Genomic DNA, 14,681 nt, shown 5'->3' with positions numbered 1-14,681 from the left:
TTTTCTTTATTTGCTAATTTCTTTTCCCCACGAAAGAGGAGTTACCCTTTAAGTAGAACACCCTAAACCCTTCATTTCAGGGAGAGGGAGGTTAATAATAAGAAAAATGTAATCTCTTAAAAAGAACTGCATGGATCAGGGAGATCTCTCAGATTATCCAAATAGAGAGAAAAGTAACCCTTAAACTGGAAAATAAAAAGGGGAGTAACTGAATCATTTCAGGGTGTGGTGATCAACAAGGCCTGTATAAAGAAGGACAGGGGGGGGTGGGGACATACTTTAATGCAAACTGGTATACAAGGACATCAGAACCAGAGGTCCTTCCAAATCCCACACATAGGTGTTTCAGAGGTGTGGAAGCCACAGGGCAAACCTGCCTGACCAATCTGATTCTAGGAATCATAAAACTTAACCCTGGGCAGAAGGATAGAGTCTACCATACAGGGGTTAGGGGTAGGTAGGAATCCTAGTACTAATGCTAGAAATTTTTAACCTTACAGTCAGTGGTGGCTGGTGCTCCATGGGCCGGCTGGGGTGGCAGACGGACCGCACCATACACCCCCCCCCCCCGACCACACCAGGCCGCACACAGTACACACAGCATTACAGTACAGGACCCACAGCATAGCATGACATGACAGTACAGTACCCCCCCCCTCCCCCCGGCTCAATCACCCATCTGCGGCAGGCAAACGGCAATGGCAGCGGTGGCTTCTTCCCCGTCTTCTGCGTCTCCTCCTCCTCCATGCCAAATGGCATGGTTTCTCCTTTCGGCCAATCGGGAAACGGGTCTCAGAACCCGCTTCCTGATTGGCTAGGAGGAGGATCCGTCTGACAATAGCGAATTTTCATTCGTTATTGTCACACAACTGGGTTAGCCTATTAGAGCCTCTGGCTCTAATCACATGGCTAAAAAAAAAAAAAAAGCCCCATTGAAGTCCATGCGACCTGCGCCCCGCATGTAGATTAGGCGGCTGGACGCATGGATGGGGGGGGTGGCGCTCCTGCGCCCCATATGCACCAGCCGCCACTGCTTACAGTGAATAGGAAGAGGAAAGAATTTAAAGAGACTTCATCAAAAGACCACAGTTCATCACAGAAGAGGTCTTATCTTCCAGTAACCAGGTCCAGAGAAGGCCTCTGGACTTACACTACCACTCACAGGAAATTCAGGGTAACAGAGTGTCCTTCCTTCTGAAGCCCAGCAAAATACATGGCTGTTTAGCGATGATTAGTTCTTTGCAAGGAATAAAGGAGGCATACCCATGTGCAGAACCCTCACTCTATATAGTGGGAACATCAGACGCAGGCACCTAGAAGTAAATATCTTGACTCCAGGTTGAAAAAAACAGTGTGGTCACAAATGAAAATTCTACCCTGCCCAACATAATGAGTAGGTCACCCAGGCAGTTATATGGAGAGTTCCCAAAATGTTCAACAGGTGAAGACTTTGCAGCCTCTAGCAGAGATCAGATTTTAGGACCAACCAACAAAGGGATCCCCTGTCAACTTGGGAAACTGTCTAAACAAGACTCAAGGAGACAAGGAGTAGGCAAGAGGACAGCGTACATTTTGGGAATCAACTCAGAATGGGGTGAAGGGAACATTCCCACAATGGCCAAAATCTAGCAAATAGTTAGTGGAATTTTTTGGAATGAAGGACCAGCTTGTTGCCTGACAAAATTCCAGATTCTCTAAGTCAGTGGCCGCAGGGCCAGATTAACATAGGGGCTATTGGAGCTGCAGCTCCAGGCCCCTACCTTAATATAGGCCCCGGGTTGGCCATATTCACTGTTACCGCTCTTCTGTCACTTGTAAACACAGAAGTCTGGCTTCTATGCTCGCTTCCCCAGGCAGCTCCCTCAGAACCTCCCCATACAGCACGAAGGCCGGACAAGGAGGGACAGTTGCCGATGCATGGATGTGTTTATGGGCTTCAGAGACAGCATCCCATGTTGAATTAGGCATGCATGGCTGCACCCTTCCGCCTCTGGGTGCATGCCAAGGCACGGCCCTTAAGGCCCTTCAAAATCCTCAGCACCAAGCCCATGATGCTCTTAATCCGGCCCTGTCAGTGGGAGAAATTGAAAAGACTAACTGAGGGAAAGGACAAGAAGAGGAACCATGTGAAATGGAATTTCCCAACAATCAGAATAACCACTAAAAAGGTAAGGGACACAGGTTCATAAAGAGTGTAGATGATAGGACCCTGAGCTCAAAGTCTGAAAAACCAGTACACTGTTCCTCTTCCATGAAGGTATGAAGCACTGTAACCACATGTGATGGAAAAGGACTCCCTGTGGTGAGGAGTGCAAAATCAAAAATTATTGCATTTCCAAGGATAGAATGTTACCAGGAGATGAATCAGAGATCCCAGTGCAGGCTACCCAAACACACCTGGTAAGATGCACAATAAGGTGCAGTAATACCAGAAAGGGTAGCTAAAGAAAGTGCCCGATTCAAGGGATCAAAGTGGAAGCTACATGGATAAGTCTGAGCATCTAAGCTGTTAGGAGGTAAACTGCCAAAGGACCCAGCAGAATGAACAAATAGCAACCTACTTGTAAAGATGGCGTTTTACCTTTATTCAAAGGGCTGAGCAGATGAGACAGAACACTTCTGGTCTCAAGATTAGCCACTTGGGTGGGAGGTACACTGCGATCATGTAAGAGGTACTAATGGAGTAGCAGATAAAGAATGTAGGGTTCCTCCACCCCATCCATAAAAACCTCCTGCATTGAGGGTGGCGCACACTCCGAGCACCAGAGACATTGAGAAGTAGGGAGAGGAAGGGGGACAGTGGTTTGAGCGGGATTGCTATCTGCTCTTGCCGCGTTACAAGGTCCCCCCCCCCCCTTGGGTGCCCGCACTACATGCCCTTGTGAATAAGGGGTATGTAGCTGTTATTAAAATATTGTCTCTGAGTTTGGGGGATATATGTCGTCGCCTTAGCGCCTCATTTCCCATAGGGATACACTTAGAGGGGGGAATGTAGTTTTTTTTTTATAGTGGAGCAGTTGGCTGAGTTGGTTCAGCTGTGAGTTATATAGTAATAGTAACCATGGTCTTAGGGCTCTTTCACACGGCCGCTCTGATTTTTTATTCCGCTGCGGCACTTTTTTTTTTCCGCACAGACACGGGTGACACTTGTGTCATCCGCTCCGTGTGTCCGCATGTCGTCCCATCCGTTTGTGGATGATGTGCGAGCATGGTGTGTGTCTGTGGGGATTGCGGATGTTGGCGGATGGTACCGCTGACATCCGGTTTTGCGTCCGTTCTGCTTTTTGGACGGAGGGAAGATAGGGTTCTGTTCCGTTCCAGGAAGCGAAGCAGCACTGAGGGGGCGGGAATGGGGTGTCGGTGGATGGTCATCCGCTGGCGTCCGCAGTCCCGTTGGCGTGCATTGTGTCCGTTATTCGTCCGCGGGAGAGTGGGATGAGATGCGGACATACGGGGCGCCCGTGTGAAGGAGCCCTTACAATTAAAATAAATCCCGAGTATTTGGGGAATTGAGGATACAATAAGGAGTAATTGAGAAGGGGAAGGAATATATAGTATTGATGGTTAATAAGGTGCCCAACATATAATGGGGGACTCTCAGTTTGTATTATTATGTTCGTTTTTATTTTTGTGATTCTAGGCTTAATTAAAGATTAAAAATTGGTAAACTAATGAGGGTATGAAATTATAAAAAGTTTACTTATATGATAAGTTCGTCTGGATGGGGTGGCGGGGAGTAGGGATCTAACTCGTCCCCTTTCCTCACTTCTTCCCAATTAGGATTCGCACTATAGAGGCCTAGGCCCAGTGCGTTTTGGCAGAATTTCTGCCTTTTTTTTTTTTTCCCCCTTGGTTTTTTTTTTTCAGACCCCAATTTAGGGGCCCTTCCCCTTCTTTTTTTTTTTAGGCCACATAGGGGCTTTTTAGAAGGCTCTGTTTGCATCCCTTCTTTTTCCCCTTTTTTTTTCTTTTTTCTCTTAGACCCCACTTTAGGGGTCTTTCCCTCCCCCCCCCCTTTTTTTTTTCTCAGACCCCACTTTAGGGGCCTTTCCCTTCCCCCCCCTTTTTTTTCTCTTCTTCTTTCTTGGTAATATGGAGACATTGAAGGTACTTTCTCATAATGTTAATGGACTTAACGTTCCTGAAAAGCGTAGAGTTTTACTGACAGACCTTAAACGCCAAAAAATAGATATTGCATTTATACAAGAAACTCATTTTAGGGATAGTAAATTTCCTATACTTAAAAACAGAGATTACACAGTAACATACCACTCTACCAATGTAAGTGCAAAATCTAAGGGGGTATCGATTTTAATATTAGCTAGTTTTTTTGATCCCACATCGTCAGCTGTATGCAGTTAGAGAAAGTGGAATTACATCAATCACATTCTCTGATCATGCAGCTATTATTTTGACATATGCTCTTTCGGACACTACACACTTAAGTTCCCGCTTTTGGAGATTAAATGAGAGCCTATTACAGAATCCGCAAGTGGTGGAGGAAGTAACTAGGGAGTTGAAGGCTTTCTTTGACTTGAATATAACACCAGATTGCGATCTGGGAATTGTATGGGAGACACATAAGGCCGTCATCAGGGGTATTTTGATAAAACTTGGAGCAAGTATTAAGAGAGCCCGAGGTGAGACCCTTAGTTTACTTCTTTCTAAAATCCAGGATTTGGAGATACTGCATAAACAGGGGTGAGATATGGGGGTTGAGCAAGAATTGTTCTCGACACGAAAACAAGTGACAGACTTACTGTATTATAAAGCCAAAGCCAACTTACAAAAATGTAGGCATTTTTCATACGTAGCAGGGAATAAATGTGGGAAGATTCTTGCAAAGAAAGTGAGAGACCAACAGAAAGCAACCTATATCTCTATTATAACATCAGCAGCTGGGCAGAAAATGACCCTCCCTAGACATATAGCTCAGGAATTTAGTATTTTTTATGCTTCGTTATATAATTTACCAGACCAACATGCCCCTGACTTCCAAATGGAAGAATATGTTAGGACATCTCGGATTCCGTTTCTATCAGCAGAAGTACGGGCAGATTTAGAGGCCCCCATATCGTTAGAGGAATTAGGTATAGTGGTTAATTCTTTTAAACATGGTAAAGCCCCAGGCCCTGACGGCTTTACGATACAATATTATAATACTTTCCTTCCGATATTGGGACCACAGATGGTAGACCTAGTAAATGGTCTGGGTTCTACGGCCCTGCTACACCGAGATACCATGAAAGCATATGTTTCCCTAGTTCCTAAAGAAGGTAAAGATCAAACGGTATGCGGCAGTTATCGTCCCATTTCGCTTCTCAATACAGACGTAAAGATCTTTACCAAAATCCTTGCGAAACGATTAGCGCCTCATTTAAAATACCTGATCCATTTAGATCAAGTTGGCTTTGTACCAACGAGAGAAGCCAGGGATAATACTACCAAAGTATTGAACCTGATAAATATTGCTTACAAAAAGTCTATTCCTAGTATATTCCTTAGTACAGATGCTGAGAAAGCATTCGACCGAGTAAATTGGCGATTTACGTTTACAGTTTTAAGACACATTGGCCTAGGGGATCATATGCTTTCATGGATATCTCAAATATATTCCCATCCGACTGCGCAAGTAAAGGCCAACGGTCTCCTCTCGCACTCATTTGACATAACTAATGGAACACGTCAGGGATGCCCGCTGTCACCTTTGCTATTTGCATTATCGCTGGAACCTTTCTTGTGTCATATACGGTTGAATCCTGATGTTACAGGGATACGTTTAAAGGATGCAGAGTATAAGGTTTCTGCATATGCAGATGATCTGCTTTTCTCTTTGTCCAACCCCTTGATCTCGACCCCGAATCTTATGCGTGAATTCAGGGCCTATGAGAGACTCTCTAATTTGAAAATTAACTTTACTAAATCAGAGGCCATGGGAATCGAATTATCATCTAAAATCTCGGAACAATTGAAGGATGCTCTCCTGTTTAATTGGACAGATAAATCCCTTAAATACCTGGATACATACAGTATATACCTGCGGCTTTGTCCACAGTTTATGCGATTAATTTTCTTCCTCTGCTACTACTTATACGGTTGTTATTAGAAAAGTGGAATGATGGCTTGCATTCGTGGTTTGGGAGATATAATCTCCTTAAAATGTGCATTTTGCCTAAAATTTTATTTTTATTTCAGGCATTACCTGTTGTGATTCCCTCTGCTTTTTTTAAGAAGGTACATTCGCTATTTTCCAGATTTATATGGTCACACAAGAAATCGTGGGTAGCTCGTAGACAAATGTCTCTACCCCCCTCCAGTGGGGCTATGTCGTGGCCGAACTAGCGTGGAACTGAGGCCTGCGTGCATTCGCTGGCCAGACTGTGGGGACCCTCTGGATCTAGATTATCCAGTTCGTCACCCAGTCCGGCAATTGATTGTAGATTCTCAGAGGAACAAAATAACAAAGATAGGAAAAAATTAAATTTAAAAAGAAAAAAATCGCCAGGACCAGAGATGCCAGCAAGAAACTAGATCCTTACTCCTGACTAGGCAGAAAATAGCCTATAGGCAGCAGAATGCCTATAGCTAGGAGTGGGTGTATACCCCCTGGGACTGCCCATAGGCGTAGACAAGCTTTTTCCTGCCTAGTGTCCTACTCCTGTAGGCGGCAGTATAACCCAATGGTTAAGAAGAATCCGGAGCTGTGTCCGTCAATTAACGAAAGATAAATAATTTTTTTAATTTAACTGTATATTTCTTGCTGTTATAATTTACCACCAAAGAACAACTCAAAATAAATTCTTCTGCTCCTAACGATCGCAGCGATAACCCATATGTGTATGTTAGTTGTAGTACAGCCCAGAAAAAAACAGTGCGCATTTTTTTTTATCCTGCCTAAAACACACTGACACTTACAGAGACTGATACCAATTTAAAATGTTTTTTAAATACTATCGAAGAAAAGCCTTAAACCTGACCTTGACCTTTGACCTCGACTCTAACAGTAACCTTGGCAAACCTTGATTCTGTTATTTTTTTCCTTTTTTTTTATATTCTTTATTTTTTCTTTGTTTTTTCACACATTTTAGATTTCTTTACAATTCCTCTTGTGCAGAAGAAACAAAGAATCTTTCTCTTCATACAGAAGAGGAAGTAAACACAGGGGCGGGCTCACAGTCACTTTAATAGCCAATCAGAGGCTTTTACAGCGATCAGGTGGACCCAAAACCAACAGTCCTGGGTCCCAATCGTTAGTATGAGATCCGGGGCTCTTGGTGAGAGCCCAATCTATGTGCTGGGAGTGCGCTGTGCGGTGCTCTCCCAGCACAAAGGGCAATAAGCATATATGCTGCCCCGCTAAAAAAAGCCCACATTCTCGTAAAGGCCACATATATGTGTGCGGTTTGCGGGAAGGGGTTAAATCCCCTTTGTCATGTCTAAAAAAGCAGGCAAGGAGGGGAAGGGAGGGGTGATGAGTCACTTTCTGACTTATTCACTTGTGTCTGAGCTTGACTTGTTTTAACTCCATGAGCAGCAAGCTTTTTTATTAGGGCTTGTTCAGATATGCCTTGATCTCTATGTAGTGGACCACGTTCACATAGTTTTTCAGAGAGCATTTGACAGTAGGTAAGGAGGTATTCTATCGCCCTTGAACCCTGCACTAGCAGGCCAAACAGTGGCTCTATTCACTTGAAAGCAAAAGGGGGAACAATTCCTGCCGTGGCCACAGAGCAAAATACCATGGTTATGGCATGTACACACCCCCGGCTACTGCCTATGCAGCTAAAGCAGGAAGTGCTGTGGAGCTTTACCACCCCTTATGCTAGTGTGAAAGAGCCCTACTCATTGCCTGTCAAATGCTGTCAGAAGAGTAATCCAAACACCGACTGCTTTTCAGAGACCAAAGCTAGTGTGAACGAGTCCTAAATGTTCCTGGTTAACATGATAAAAGATCAGAGATACGCAGCTGGGAAATATAAGTAGGATATATTCATATGCAGTATTTCATGTTTACATTTACATTTTTTCTCCTGAACATAATAAAGAAAACAATTTAAAAAAAAATCCTTTTTATTGGGAGTGCTAGCACAAGCTTTAACCCTTTTAATCTCCCAAGCGGTATTCCTGAGTGTGGCTCGGGGTTAATTTTCAGTACCAAAAGAGGTAACCCCAAGCCACACTCGGGATTACCCCAGAATCACACTCACCTTCCCTTCGATCCCCCGCCATCCTCCAGCCTTCCTCCCGCTGTCCTCTCGTTCTGTGCTCGGCAGATGTCGGCACTTGCCTTCCGGTTCCCTTCCCCATGAGCATTGCGAAGCAGGGGGGAGGAACCGGCGGCAAATTCAAAAATGTAAATACACTAAATGACATGATACAAAGCTGTGATCCTAACGGATTACACTGTATTATGCCATTTCACCACAGGATTTCACCTGGTGTCTTTTCCAGTGCCCTGCCCAGGAGAAGGGCCAGTCCATGCTTATCCCCAGCGGTGGGTATGTTATACAAGAGAGGCAGAGGTTGGCTGAGTAACGCTGTTTTCTGGACAATTTGTTTGGGGTACTGGGTAGGTGCAGACATTGGGAGGGCCCGTGGAACACAATCTACCTTAGAGAGGATTGAAAATCGCTCTCTTAGCCCCCTAGGCCTCTCTTATGTCTAAGTCACCCTGTGTCTATTAGGGACACAGGGTGCCCAAGAAGCCCAGTCTGGCCTGCCCAAACCAGACTTCCATAGACTGATAGACTATGGGAGCTCCATGCGCCTTGCCAGGACAAACTTACAAACTGTGTGGAACTTAGTCAAGGAAGCTGCCATGATGGATTGACTCTTTGGGACTTGTTACCCGACTAACTCAGGCATAGACCAGTTGGAGGTCTGGTACCACTACCTGGTTAATCTACTTTTGGGGGGATGATATGTGACGGTATTCACTGTCACTGGAGGTGAGGAGCCGAAACTTAATGGTTTGAATTGCTTCAGATGGGACAGCAATATTTGTCAGCAATATCTTCATATAGAAATATGAAGATTTAATCCTATTTTACACTAGGAGACTTAGACTGTTATAGACAATTGCCATAGTTACATAGTAGGTGAGGTTGAATAAAGACAATAGTCCATCCAGTTCAACCTGTGTAGGTGTGTGGGTGGCCCTAATCGTCTCACATACCCCTTAATGTCCTGATCCTTTAGATGTGCGTCTGACTCCTAGATAATGTGTGTATTCCATGTCCCTGCATGTCTGACAGGCTTCCCTATTGTTTGTGTATTAAAATGGAATGTGTATTGTGTTAAAGTTTACCTGTCTCATTGTTAAATGTTAATGACCTCTCTTGTTCTGTCTGCCTTAAGATAAACTTATTATGGGAGTGTAAAACTCTGTTTTAATTAGATTGTGAATGTCAGGGCCTGTTCTCAACAAGGTCCATCTGGGCGGTAACCTTGTGGGGGAAAACTGTATAAAAGTCTGTTTCTGGTTCAATAAAGAGTTATACTTCACCCTCAATCTAGAGTCCTGTCTCTCATTGGGGGAATCGGCTACAAGGGATTGCTATGTCCTCCCTACTCCCTTGGGTAATCACTAAGCTCTTGTAAGAGCTTGTTCTGCTGCACTCTCTGGGGAAAGAGAGGTTCACCCACGGGAACCTGGAGCCTTGTCATAGGTCCAGGGTGGGTAGGAGATGGCGAGACCCTAACCAAGCTGCGGCGGTTTGTGGGGTCTAAGGCAGTTATGGTGTCTGGTGGAGTGCTTGCAGCCCTCGGGAAGCACTAGGTGCATCCGTCAACGGAGGTACCGAGTCGGGGTGCCGGTTGATCTGTTACAGTAACCAATCAGCTTCTGTCTACTCCAGTCTTCATAAAATTCCCCTCCATTTACTCACTAATCCATAGAGTTGAGCATGGCCCTCCTTCCAGGCCACAGTTGCTCTTCCTGACTCTGCTCCCAAGCCACCATCTTACCCCCATATCCCTCAGGTCTATAGAGCCTGGAAGAGACCTGTGAAGTCTGTGCTTGTACAAAATTCTGCAAAGCCATGGTGGGTGCTTAGACACGCTGTAAGTCAGGTCCCATAGGTGTGCTGCTTTCTGTGGGATTTGGCGCAGATACACCGCAGGTCTCTGCATGTGCAAAATCCTGTGATACCCCAGCACGTACTTAGACAGGATGTGCACCTCTCTCTGTCCCATAGACCTGCTGCTTCTGACACATGCCCTAGAGCAGTAATGGCAAACCTTGGCACCCCAGATGTTTTGGAACTACATTTCCCATGATGCTCAACTACACTGCAGAGTGCACAAGCACCATAGGAAATGAGGTTCCAAAACATATGGGGTGCCAAGGTTCTCCATCACTACCCTAGAGTTATGCGGGATTTGGTGCAGACAGACTGTGGGACTTTGATGGGTCCTTTATGCCTGTGGTGTCTTCTCATGCACAATATATATGCAGATATCACCCTCGATACGTCATCCTCCCCTAAACACGGATACAGGAGGTGGAAATTTTATTGTTAAAAAAGAATAATAACTTTCTAATTGTGCAAGAGGGGGAGGAGGTAGATTAAAGGAAGTCATATTCATGGGTGAAGGTCCACTTTAATTGACCCTGGTATGTGTATGTACACTGATCAGCCATTACATTATGAATAGAGGTGGGCTGAACACCCCTCTGTTTGGTTTGCAGCAGAACTCCTCAACAGGGGAAAAGTTCTGCCTAGAACCGCAAACTTAATTGAAGTCTATGGGAGCCAAACACGAGAAATCAAAAGTCCACATTTTGAAGGCTTATATGCAAGTAATTGGCCATAAAAAGGGTATGAGGGTCCGGGTGCTGTAAAATGCAAAAAAAATATTTAAAAACATTCCTTTTTAAAGGAGAAGTGATTTTAATGATGCTTAAAGTGAAACAATAAACATGAAAAATTCCTTCAAATATCGTGCCTGGGGGGGGGGGTCCACTTAATGTGCCTGTAAAGTGGCGCATCTGTACGATGTATGTAGCCTGCTGCAGCAATAATGACAATTCTGAAGAGAAAAAAAAGAGTCAAATCACATTTAAATTGACTTGTGGTTGCAATTGCTGGCACCCGGCTAAAGAAAATAAAGAAAAATATGGCGTGGGCCCCCCCCCCCCACCGGTTCATACAACCCCAAAGCACCTTGTCCGTATGTTGATGGGGACAAGGGTCTCTCTCCCACAACCATGGGCTGTGGTCGTGAGAGTCTGCGGGTGGGGGGGCTTATCGGAATCTGATAGCCCCTTTAGCAAGGGGACCCCCTGATCCCCCCATTTGAATGAGTATGTGGTACATTGTACCCCTACCCATTCACCCAAAAAAGTGTCAAAAATAAATAAAAGCAGTAGAAAGGCTTTTGACAGTGCTTATATGGCGAAGCCTTCATTGATGGCAGAGCGTTTTTCTTTTTTCAGGTTTGGTGGTGGCGACAGGCGTCGGATCTACATCGGGGGACATTGTTTTTTTATTTTAAAAAGAAATTATCAAAAACCTGTCTACTGTTTTTATTTATTTTTTAGTCTTTTTTGGTAAATGGGTAGGGGTACAATGTACTTGTTAAAGGGGGCTTCTGGACTCTGATAGACCCCCTGCCCGAAGACCCCCACAACCACAGCCCAGGGTTGTGGGGAAGAGACCCTTGTATGCATCAACATGCCCCAAAGCTTACACCCCCCCCCCTATGTTGAGGGCATACGGCCTGGTAGGAGGGGGGGTGCTTGCTTCCCCACCTTTTTTGGCCTGTCGGGCTAGGTGCTCAGATAAGGGTCTGGTATGGATTTTGGGGGGTACCCCACGGCATTATTTTTTCCACTTTTTTATTGCTGCCAATATTTATTTATTTTTTTCAGCTGTCAGCAGAGAAGCCCATTGACAGCTGATGACTCATCGGTTGTTAAAGCGGAGTTCCGGCCACAAAATCGACATGATCGATTTTGTGGCCATCCTCTTGCTTTTCCTCACCTGAAACAGAAAACGGAAAATTCCTATCAGATACTTACCATAATTTTCCTTTCCTGATGGTCTCCATGGCAGCCTACGTGTGGGTTAACCCCGGCTCCTCTCCAATGGTATAGGACCCCCCTCTATAAATTTCAGCTTGCAGGCACAGCCAATGTTCCATATCTTAGCCGAATCCAAGACCAGAGGGTGGGACCTCTGGCTGCCATGGAGACCATCAGGAAAGGAAAATTACGGTAAGTATCTGATAGGAATTTTCAGTTTTCCTGACAGTCTCCATGGCAGCCTACATGTGGGAAATAACTAGCCCAAACCACACGGGCGGGAATGTTTCAAATCAAATTTTACTTCAAATTATTAGCAGACAAAACAGTCAAGCCAAAATTAACTGAAGATAAGGAGGCTAGCTCCACATAATAATGTGTCATAAACGTATTTACAGAAGACCAGGAAGCCGCTCTGCAGACTTCTTCTGGGGCAACATGATGTGAAGCCGCCCAGGACATTGATATGCTTCTCGTTGAGTGGGCTGTCACCGACTCCGGAGGAGCCAAACCCTCTACACAGTAAGCTTGTTGAATAGCAGACATAATCCAGGCTGCAATGGACCTTGACGAGGTCCGCTTTCCTCTATTTTTGCCTGAGAAGAGGACGAAGAGGTTATCCGATTGTCTGAAGGAAGATGTTGACTGAAGATATTCCATTAGAGTCTTCCCTACATCCAAGGGATGAGGTTCATTATCCTCAGAAGATCGAAAGGTAGGAAGCACAATCTCCTGGTTTTCATGAAAAACCGATGATACCTTCGGATTGGAATTGAGCATCGGGATTAGGACCACTCGATCCGGAAAGAACGTGAGGAAAGGTTCTTTATGACCAAGGGAACTGATCTCAGAGACCCTTTTGGCTGAAGTGATTGCCACTAAAAAGGCTGTCTTAATGGTAAGTTCTCTGATAGAGATGGAGTCCGTCAAACTAGTTCTTGAAAGGACGTTAAGGACAAGAGGAAGGTCCCATTTTGGAAACCTTGGCTTCCTCTGAGGTCTGACCGCACCTTTGAAAAATTGCTGTATGAGTACATGCTTGGCCCAGGGGAACCCTGAGAACACCAATAAGGCTGATATTTGAACCCTGAGAGTCCCAACTGAGAGAGATTTATCCAGTCCCGCTTGAAGGAACTTCAGCACTTCTTGAACTCCAAAATTCGAGGAAGGATTTCCCTCCGGGTACGTGAATTCTAAGAATCTAGACCAGATTCTGCAGTAAACTCTGTTCGTGCTAGGTCTCCTGGAGTTCATTAAAGTAGGGATTGCCCCAGGAGGGCATCCGAGTGACTCCAACCTCTCCCTCTCAAGAACCAGACAGTTAACCTGAGCAGAGCAGGGCAGGGGTGTAATGTTGTTCCCTGCGAGAGAAGGTCTGGTTTGAGGGGCAGGGGAATCGGGCTCCGATAACTGAGCTGCAGGAGAAGTGGGAACCAGGGCCAGTTTGGCCAATGAGGGGCCACCATGACGATCTCCACATCTTCTGCTTGGAGTCTCTGAAGAAATCTGAGGATGATGGGAAACGGGGGAAAAGCATATGCCCTGCTGAATTCCCATCTGTCGGTCAGAGCGTCTGTCCCGCAGGATTGGTGACACCTGCTGTGTGTGAAGTACCGGTCCAGCTTGTGGTTGCATGGAGATGCAAACAGGTCTACTTCGGGTGAGACCCCTAGTGACAGAATCCACTTGAATGAGTCGATGTGGAGAGACCACTCGTTGTGATTCAACTGGACTCTGGAAAGGAAATCTGCCTGGACATTCTGTGGCCCCGGAATGTAGGCCGCCGAGATGTTGGACAGATGGGCTTGGGCCCATGTCATGATTGGGTCTACCTCTTGAAGAAGGGAGAGACTTCTGGTTCTGCCCTGTCTCTTCACATAAGCCACTGCCGTGGTGTTGTCCATTCGAAGAAGCACGGATTTGCCTTCTATTAGGTGGTGGAAAGCTTGGAGAGCTAGAAAAGCCGCACGGAGCTCCAGGATGTTGGAGACCAGGGAGTGGGCTTGTGGAGGCCATCTCCCTTGAGCCACCTCTGCCATGCAATGGGCTCCCCAACCAGAGTTGCTGGCGTCGGTTGTAATGATGACCCAAGTGATGGGAACTAGAGAATGGCAATTGAGCAGGTTCTTGCGTTGGAGCCACCATAATAAGCTGCTTCTCATGCTGTGGGAAATAAAGATACGCTGCTCGTGTTCCTCCGGATTCCACTGCAGAAGGAAGCCCCTTTGAAAGGGCCTCATTCGCCACAGTGCCCACTTGACCATAGGGGCCGTTGAGACCTTAGTGCCGATGATCTTGAGACACTGGGATGCCGTCAGAAAAGAGGAGGAGAGGGCTGGAAGGATCCTCTCCCGAACCACCGGGATTTTCTCTAGAGGCAGAGAAAGTGTATTCTGAACGGTGTTGAATTGAGCCCCTAGATAGACCAGATGTTGAGAGGGCTCCAGATGACTTTTTTGTAGGTTCAACAACCATCCGAACTGCATGAGAGTTGTGGTGACCAGGTCCCTGTGGGACAAAAGTTGATCCCTGCTTTGTGATAACAGTAGTAGTAGTGATGTAGACGTACACCTTTTGTCCTGATTAGAGCTACCACAGCCAGAAGGACCTTGGAAAACACCCTTGGGGATGTGGACAAGCCAAAAGGAAGGCAGAT

Source organism: Pelophylax lessonae (assembly GCF_965119305.1).
Source record: "Pelophylax lessonae genome assembly, chromosome: 4".
Taxonomy (NCBI): Eukaryota; Metazoa; Chordata; class Amphibia; order Anura; family Ranidae; genus Pelophylax; species Pelophylax lessonae.
This window is presented reverse-complemented; position numbering follows the sequence as displayed.